General features: G+C 44.0%; 1 protein-coding gene across 2 annotated transcripts in view; it reads left to right on the forward strand.

Moving 5' to 3' along the window:
- The window catches only part of LOC138000820 (tyrosine-protein kinase BTK-like), a 173,915-nt gene that overhangs the window by 2,435 nt on the left and 161,480 nt on the right, over positions 1 to 10,000 (forward strand). The window lies entirely within an intron of this gene.

Consider the following 10,000-nt stretch of genomic DNA (forward strand, 5'->3'; position numbering starts at 1 on the left):
GCACGCACGGGGCATGAAGGAAAAGCAGGTCACAGTTCACATACTGGAAAACCTAAAACTATCACAGGGACTAACCTTAAGCCTAAACAGTGCCTTTAGTCGTAATTAGGGGTACGGTTAGCATTATTAAAGGGATGGGTTGTTTCAAGAGTAGTAAAACAGGGATCTTTTAACGGTAACCTACAAGTGTAAGTTCGATTGTAGGTGCTCGGCGCGGCACGTGTATATAATTACATATCATTGTTATGTAAATAGTCAGCCAGAATTCAAAATAAATATCATTTTCAAGGTGTGAATTAGCAACTTGACACGTTAGCTCAGTGGTAAAGAACAGGGACTAGTAATCCAGAGGTTTACAGTGGGTCGGAGTTCAAGGCAAGCTGCGAGTGACATATCATGGGATAAAATGGCAGAAAAAGCCGAGCGGGATCTGGAAATAAGAAAAAGACGAAGGGATAGAGAGAGGAAAGCTGAGACAAAAACGAGTAACGGTGTGGGCGATGAAGGGAAAGAAGAGAGAGAGGGAGGGAGAGAAAAAATGAGATCCGTTTTTATTCATCCCGTAAGTACAAATTACCCATGTATATCTTCGGTTCTCTTGGGTATACGTATTGTTCTACAAAACAATAGCACGAATGAATAATTAATTTATTCTGCATGCATAATGAAGTAGGGACCTGTACGGCAATCATTCCGTATTATTTTGCAAAGAACTAGGAAAGAAATTTGACTGAGACATCTTATTTGATATTTTAAGTAATGTTTAAAAAACGAGCAGCAGTGTTTTATGCCTCGTGTTTTTACACCTCATAGAACACGTGCTGCGAGCTTTTTGAACGGCTTCAAAAACATTCAACAAAAAGCGTGTCCCTCGGGAGTCCGAGCAAAGGTTTAAATTGTTAGGTAAAGATATTAGCATGCAAGAAAAACAAGTGGACCTTATAAGCAGTATGGCAATTTTAAAGGCATGTTTTTTTCCCTTCAGTCCTTTCTTTGTTGCAGTCAGTGGTTGAAGAAGGTTGGTTAAAAATGCTAGGTAAGAGAAAGTTCAGAGAATTGAAAACTGCTGTTGAAGACAAAGCCTTGTTGGAAAAATCAAAATCAACAGATATGTCACAAATTGGTCTTTCAGTAGTCGCAGAATGCAAGGCTGAACAAACAAGCAGCTAACGAAGAAGCAGGGTTCCACGTGGAATGGGAAAAAATCTGAAGCCTAGATACAAACATTACCATGATGGCAGAGTTGTTGAATTTTTTGGTTGACAAAATTTTTTGAAGACGTTTGGAAGGAGGATGGGTAAAAGTATCCGCCAAGAAGTTTGTAATGGTTGAAATTTCAATGAAAATTATTAGGACTATTCTAACTGGCAGTGCATAATTAATTAGCTCATGGCAGAAGTTTTCATTATGCGTTCGAATTCCCCCATTTCCACGCATGCTTATTGCGGTGTTGATGCTTTGCGGTCTTAGAGTATATATTTTATCGCCCTGCCTGAAACGTGGTCATTTTAACTGTACTCCGGGACGACGGCCAGCTTTCGCTTCTATTCCTTGCACAGTCAACCGCCACCAGCATAGATGGCAGAACATCGTCTTCCCCCTCCACCCACTCCCGTCGCTGCTCCAATCGTGGAGCACGCTGCCGTTGAGCCACCGCCAGTTGTAGAAGAAGCGCCTGCTGTTGATCCGGTTCTCGAAACCGTGGAAGAGGTAATTTTCCTAGCAATATTGTTGGTCGTTAGCCAGGTTTATGTTTTTTATCGTGTTTTACCCGCTGCCTGTAGCTTTAGTGTCTACTTTTGTCTCCAGTTCATTTATATTTTCTTTCTCGGTTCTTTTGTTTGGGTTTATTCCGGTAAACCTGTATACTCCTTTGAAGCTATTGTTTTCATGCTCCATATTGTTTTCAGGCTTTGTTTCCTCGTATTTTTGCATGCCTCTGTGGTCCTCTGTTGCGTTTTTCAGCTTCCGTAATTTAGGCTTTCTCGTTTTGTTTTTGGCTAGCATTGTTTGGGTGTTTCTTTGTCTCTAGGTGTGGGTGAATTTACGTAAAAAAATAATAATAAAAAATAAAATAAAACAATACTTTGGTTTAGTTCGTTTTGCATGCGTTTTCCGCTAGTCTAGGCTATTTGTTGTTGCATACCACCGGTTTAGGCAATTGCGTGGACGTTACTGTGGTATTCAACCAGTGAAGGCAACGTGTTGTTGCATGGCTGTTATTTTATTCCACTGGTGAAGGCGACCTGTTGTTTTGGCGCTGTTTTCGCGAATTCCACTGGCGAGGACAACATGTTGTTGTTGCGTGACTGCTGGTCAAGGCAACATATCGTTGGGTAAACTGTTTGCGTATACCACCGGTGAAGGCAATGCATTGTTGCGTGACTGTTTTTTGCATGTACCACTGGTGAAGGCAACGTGTTGTTGCCCGTCTATTTTGTGTATACCACCGGTGAAGGCAACGTATTGTTGCGTGACTGTTTTTGCGTTTGCCACTGGTGAAGGCGGCGTGTTGTTGTGTGACTGTTTGCGTGTACCACCCGTGAGGGCAACGTGTTGTGTGACTGTTTTCCGTGTACCATCGGTGAAGGCAACATCTTGTTGCGTGTTTTCTTTGTGTTTTCCATTCATGAGGATAGCGTGTTATTGCGTAACTGTTTTTGCGGGTACCACTGGTGAAGGCAACATATCGTTGCATGATTGTTTTTCGTTTTCCACCGGTGAAGGCAACGCGTTGTTGCGTGACTGTTTTCGCAGGTACCACTGGTGAAGGCCACGTGTTGTTGCGTGACTCTTTTGTGTATGCCATCGGTAAAGGTGACGTGTTGTTGCGTGGCTGCTTTGCGTATACCACTGGTGAAAGCAATGTCTTGTTCTTGCGCACACAGCTGGTGAGGCAACGTGCTGTTGCGTGACTGTTTCTGTATGGTACTGGTACAGGCAACGCGTTGTTGGGCACCTCTGGTCTGGCAATCTATTGTTGCCTTACCATTATGGAAGGTATTACGTGTTGCAGGATATTGTTTATGAAAAGTAAATTGGAATTTTAGGTCATATTGGTTTGGGCTGTTTGTTTTGTCATAGGCCGCTGCCCGTATTAAGATTCTTGAGGACAAGATTAAGTCGTTGTAGCAGCTCTGAACTTAGGAAAGTTCAGAGTCAGCTCTTGCAGCGATGTTCGACAAATATGAGGCCCTTGATCTGCTACAGTCTCTGGTTCGTCTGGCAAGAAGCGAAAGCCACAAGAAAGCGGACAAGTATGCGGCTGCTCTTGATGAGATCAGAGCCAGGACGGATGCCTTGGACTACCTTCAGCTGCAGCGCCTTTTTCTTGGGTTATTGGGGGATCCTGTTTGTGCTAAAGTTGCCAGGGAAGCCACTACTATTTTGAAGGGCGTGGACAAGGCTCCTCCTCCCTCCTCTGGCTATGGATCCATTGCACGTAGACCCTCTCCTTACCTACCTCAGCAAAGCACTCAGTGCTTTCAATGCTTTAAATGGGGGCAGGTTGCCCGTTCATGCTGTAATAACCCGGTGAGATGTCAAAGTGGTCGGGGACGAGCCGGGCGTTTTAGTCCCTAGATCTGGCTTTTGAGACAGTTTGTGTTCTAATTTCAAATAAATTGTTATTTTCATTAGCCTTGTTTCTTTCGTTCCCTTTCTCGTTTTTCCACATCGGCTTTCTTTGTTGACCTTGGGGGGACCTGCTCTGTGTCTCAATTTCGGACCTAGTTCGGAGCTCGGAGTCAACGAAGGGGTGAGTTCCCTGCTTGTTTCCTTGTTTGGTTTTCACAGGATTTTTTCCTTTCTTCCCCTATTTAGGACCCTGCTTCTTTCCATGCCAGGGTTGTTGCAGTTGCCGCAAATTTGTCAAAGGGTGATATTCCCCTATGTGGTATTATGCAGGGGCCCTCCCCTTTCGTTGGCCCCCTCCCTTCACCAAGTATGGTCGCAGCCTGCCCCAGTCAAGCGTCGTTAGACCAGCTTTGTTTCCTCAGCCCTGAGTATTTCCGAGTGGGCGAAATCCACAACCACTTGTCAGTATGGGAGCACTTGCTGAGCAGGGGTGGTTCATCTCAGGTAGACCTCACGGAGATTATTAAGGAGGGTGTTAGGATCGATCGGCTTTTCAAGCCCTTCAGAGGAAACTTTAAAGGCTCCTCATATGATTTGCTGTTCCCTCCTCCTATGCGACTTGACAACGCCAAGGTTTGTGAACAATTCCGGAGCTTTATCACTGATACTGTCGTCGATTGGATAGACGCTGGGGTACTTGCGGTTTGGGGCAGGGTTGGCGAAGTAACTTTCCCCCATTTGGTCCTTCCCCTCAGTGTGGAACCTTCCAAGCCTTGATGTTTGAATTTGTGGATTAAAGACCACTCTTTTAAGCTTGACCACCTTCTGGACTTGCCCAGGTATGTTCTTCCTGTCCATTTTCAAACCTCTTTTGATGATAAAAGTGGCTATCAACATGTGCTGCTCCATCCTTCGTCGCGGACTTTCTTTGACTTGGAATGGAATTGCGTTTATTTTGTCTTTTGCACTCTCCCGTTCGGATGGAAGGCGAGTGCTTATATATATCACCATCTCGGTCTTGCCATTACAAGTGCAGCACGTTGGTTTGGGGTTCCTGTGTCTCAGTATATAGACGATCGTCACGTTGGTCAACTCTATCGGCCACCAACCAGTTCCACTCTACCCCCTAACAGAGTACTCGCTGAGGCCGCCGCCTACATTGTATGCTATCTTCTCATAGAGGCAGGTTACTTCATAGCTATCACCAAATCGCAGTGCGTCCCTTCTATTGTTATTCGTTTTCTTGGTTTTCTTTGCGATTCCTTTCGCCAAGCTTTTCTTCTTCTGCCTGACAAGAAACTCAAGTTCAAGATACTCAGGGAGAAGATTCTATCCTCCTGGCACGTTAGTGTTAAAACCCTTCAGAGGTTTGCGGGAAAAGTTATCTCGTTCAGTTTGGCCGTTCCTGGTTGCAAACTCTACGTCCGTGAAACTTTCAAGGCCATTTCCCAGCTCTGCCGCTCCTCTAAGCCTTTCGTTCGTGTTGAGGGAAACCTTTGTACCGAGGTTTTATACTGGCGTTTCCTCGATGATTGGAGGGATTGTTTCCCTTGGCACTCCGAGCTTCATGTAACGGTTTCACTCTTTTCTGATGCCTCAACATGTGCTCAACGGTTCTGTTTCGAGACGGACGGAAGTTAATGTCCAGAGATTACTGGCCCTCTGATCCTTCTGCAGATGTCAATTTGTTGGAGTCAAGAGCTTTGTTGAATGCTCTTGTTTCCTTTAAAAGGCAGTTGTCAAATTCCCGCTTGGATATCCATATTGATAACAAAGTTCTTAAGTCTGCATTAGATGACGACGGTTGCAGGAATTCCGCAATCAACGAGGTTATCGAAGAAATTTATCGTTGTAGTCCAGATCAGAACTTCAGCATTCAAACTCTCTACGTGCCTTCGTGGCATAATCCCGCTGACGAGCCTTCGTGGAAGTGTTCGGATTTGGACTGTATGCTTTCTGTTGGGGCTTGGCTATCTTTGGAACATTTGTTCGGTCCTCATTCATTCAATTTAATGTCCTTGGACAGTAACTGTCAAAGAGATGCCTACGGAAACCCTCTGCCCCACTACACGCCCTGGGCCACCCCCGGATCTGCTGGGATCAACGTTTTCGCTAATCTTCAACTGGCTGGACGCAACATTTACATGTTTCCACCTTTTGTTCTTCTTGGACCTCTTCTTCGCTACATTGTCGACCAAGAGTTTCATGGCCCTTTTATGCTCATTGTTCCAGATATTCGACCAAGACCATTCTGGTGGGCGACCATCCAGGCCTTCTCAGTTGATCGATTTCTTTTGGGTAGGAAGGGTTCCGGTTCAGTCCTACTTTTCCCTTCCCAGCATTCTCAAGAATGGCTCGCACGTCCTCTCCAGTGGGACCTCTGGGCGTTCGGATGTGTCTGCTAGTAAATATTTTTGCCTTACAGTGCCTTTGATCCCCAGCATGTCTGTACCCTAATGACGTTGATACCAACTTTTGTCAGACTTGTGGTTCGTGGACATGCCTTAAAAAATTTGTTGTGCCTACCAAGACTGTTGACCATGCAGAGATTGCTAAACGTTTCCAAGAGTTTAATGATGTGTTCAAAGCCAAGCCTTACCAAAGACGGAAGTCCGCCCTTGAGCGAGAGCAATTGGATTTCCTAGCTTCCTTATCTCCCCCGAGAGACATTTCCTCGTGTACTTCGGAGGAAATTGTTCATACATGTAGCAAGGACAGGTCAGGAAGTATAAGTATATCTTAGTGAGGGACGCAACCTTTTTCGTTGTCGATTTCTTTACCAGGGATCACGCTTCAGATCTCGGCCGCCTTTTGGCAAACCAAGGTGTTTAGACTTAAAGACCTGAAGGGATTTTTATTTAAGTTCACACTTACTAAAACTTTTTGGGGTGACACATCTTGCCCTTTTGTCTTAGAGCCTTTTACGAACAATGAGGTCTGTCCTGTTTCCTGGATTGAATATTATTTGTCTATTTGTCACCTTCTTTCCATCGAGTTAGCTGGCGGGTATATGTTTAGGACTACTGACCGCCATAAAGTTATAAGCTCAAGGCCTTTTCTTGGTTCCGCGGATAATAACCGTCTGTGCAAACACCTCACAGGGGCTAAGATAGATTGTGGGGAAACCCCCCACTGCTTTAGGCTTGGCCTTTCAAATACCCTTAATATGATGGGTTGCTCTCCGGATGAGATTTCTTGCTGCGTAGGATGGAGGAACGGCGATATGGTTAACCATTACAATAAAATGTCTACTATAGCTGGTTCCTCCTCTGTCACTAAGCGACTCCTCTCGAGTACCGAGTGCCTTGTTCGGACTCAGATTTCTCATCCTCTAGTTATGGGTTACTGATGTTTTTCTTGTAATACCATAGGGCTGGTGTATCGGCTGGCCTAGAGTAATAATAGTCATGGGCGGGGGTATCTATTTTCACTGCATAATTAATTAGCTCATGGCAGAAGTTTTCATTATGCGTTCAAATTCCCCCGTTTCCGCGCATGCTTATTGAGGTGTTGATGCTTTGTGATCTTAGAGTATATATTTTATTGTCCTGCCTGAAACGTGGTCATTTTAACCGTACTCCGGGACGACGGCCAACTTTTGCGACCCACCCACCACCCCTGGTGGCGGTTGACAGCACCCTATGCTTTATCCTCTTTGCATGCCTATTGCCTCAGCATTCGTGAAATCTTCCCATAACTTGACCTTATGCGATGAGGTAATGAGTATGCAGTGAGGATATTATACTATTTTATAAAGGGCACAAGTGATCTTTACATAAAGATCATGGTAATCGTATTTTCATTAATAATTCAGAGATAATTTCATTGTTTATGTAGTGTACCCCGATTTCCCCCGAGACCGAAATCAAAACCGTCTCCGGCCTTTTCAGAATGATCATTCTATACCAGCTATAAAGATGTATGCACGCGACTGATTTCTGTCATCTGAGAGGATAATAGTCTCATGAATTATTAATGAGTTTGTGAAGTTTTGATTCAAGGAAGCTTACTGGTAATTTTCTTTATTTCCTGCAAACCCCTAAGAATGTAACTTGAAAGTTTATTAGAAAGTAATCAGTGTAAAGCATGTTTTGTCTGGCTTGGGCCAATGGTGGGCATGATTTGGCAGGAAGGGATTTTGTACATGCAACAGTGAATCAAGTTGCTTTAGAATCACTTGGAATGATTTCCGAACAGGTCCCTACTTCATTATGCATGCAGGATAAATTAATTATGCATTCGTGCTATTGTTTTGTAGAACAATATGTACACCCAAGGGAATCTAATATATATATGGCTTATTTGTACTTATAGTCCAGGGTCATATGTCACTCCCGTAGGAATGTCATGATCATTTTAGTTTCTTTGCTGAAATCTATACTTTGGAGCGAGCTGAATTGGAACAACTTTGTCACCAATTTTTTCAACGTTGGTGACATCATTTTTTTATGCAAATGAGTTATGACATCATAAAGTATCCATGTTATGGCTATAAAAGAAGGTTAAATAAGTAATACGGCTAAATAAAACTAATTTCTGATTGTATTTTCACATCTCTACCTTAGATAAAGGGACCAGAATGGTTATTTCAGTTTTGGGCACCTTGTTTCGATTAATTTCAATTAGTTATGACGTCATAAACTGACATGACACGTTACAAAGAACTAATTAATTCTGTTGCCTTAGAACAGGGAATGTCAGTGTTGTTGTTTTGTCCATCCAGTACTAGAATATCACTGTGACATTAATTTTATTTTCTTTTGAATTTAATATAAATCAAATTTGTCAAATGTGTAGATTTCAATTATCCAAGTAAACTGTGATGTCATACATTCATCGACTACTGAAGATTTAGAGGTATCATATCACTTGACTAAATTGTACATTATCAACTAAAATATCAACTGTCAATGCTTGAGTATGCGCAAGTACCATTAGCCAGTGTTTACCTCATCACGCAATAGCATAGTCAGAATACTCCTCTCTTCTTCGGCACAGTCTATAAAACAAGATCCTCATCGTCACTATCCACAGTTTGAACAGTGACTTCTTCAGCATTTCTGTTTTCACAATTTGACTCACAGGAACTGCACATGTCCATACATTTCAAGCTGTGTTTTCTGCATGAACAGCTTAAAGTGGCGCAACTTCCTCTACATCCGCACTTCACCAATTCCAGGACAGCCTTGGGTGCAGGGGGAAGGGTGGTTGGGATAGCCTGCAGTCGCTCACCATCTTGACTCCATCCATGAGATGTTGGCACAGGAAGATCCAGGTATGGAGAACCACATTCCTTCCACACTAACGCAACATAGTTGGCTCTTTTAATCATCTGCTGAAGAGCAGCCTTCGTCGGTAGCAACTTCTCGTCTGCATATTGCTTCTTGCTGAACAAAAACCAACGCAGTTCCTTTACGGTTGCAATCTGGACTGACGGCAGGTACAGCCGGCACATATACAGCTCAAGCATCCTAGACACACCGTCTTCAACGTGCGCAGAGCTTCCAAGCCTTGCAAATGCTTCCAAAACTTGTTCATTGGCTTTCTTTAAGACATTCCAGCAGGAGACTTTAGACTTGCCACATATTGTTCCCGTTTGATCACAACCACTGAATGCCTGAAATCCTGGTAATGCTGCTACAATGCGACCCCCTACAGCGTTGTACAGAGGACCCAGTGGAATTGATCGAGGCTTGGCTCCTGTGCCAGCTACTACGGACGTTTCTTTGCATAGACTTGTATACTTCCATAAGGCCAGTACCAATACATCCGTATTGGGGCTCTGAATGCAGAGGGATGCTGCTCCTCTCTCCATAGCATGGATGGCATGTAGAAGCATGCATGTGTCCGCTTCTTCTTGGGTGGTGTTCAAGTGATGAACAGATAAATTGTTGGACCTGCATTGACTCTTTAAAGTTACCACATAGGTCTTCTGCGAGTCCCTCATACACTCGAGGATATAAGATGCAAAGTACATGGCCAACGATTCCTTGTTGACATTACTGCTTAGCAGCTGCTTGAGAGTGATCTTTTCGATGACTGCACCATTGGAGATTTGGTACACCATGGGCCTTTTGCAACCTTGGCGAAACTGGCGAATTCCCTGCTTGAGAGAATTTGGAATGTCATAACGATCAAAAACGACGTGGACCTCGTCACATTCCTTGGACCTATTGTCGATGATCTCAAGAAAATGACTGGCGAGATCACGGCCATTGCATACCCATGTTGGCTTTCCCATCGACTGAACGACGGCCATACCATCAATGATAACAACGCTCTTTCCTGCATGCTGGCACCGATCTTCTTCCTGGTCAGGGCGTTGGTCAGGGAGCGAACTCTCCAGGATGCTCATGAGCTTACTCTAGCCAACGCAATGGCGAAGGTCACCATCAGAATTGAACAGCGTTCTGGGAAATGCAGC

Source organism: Montipora foliosa, chromosome 4, assembly GCF_036669935.1.
Source record: "Montipora foliosa isolate CH-2021 chromosome 4, ASM3666993v2, whole genome shotgun sequence".
NCBI classification, from domain to species: Eukaryota; Metazoa; Cnidaria; class Anthozoa; order Scleractinia; family Acroporidae; genus Montipora; species Montipora foliosa.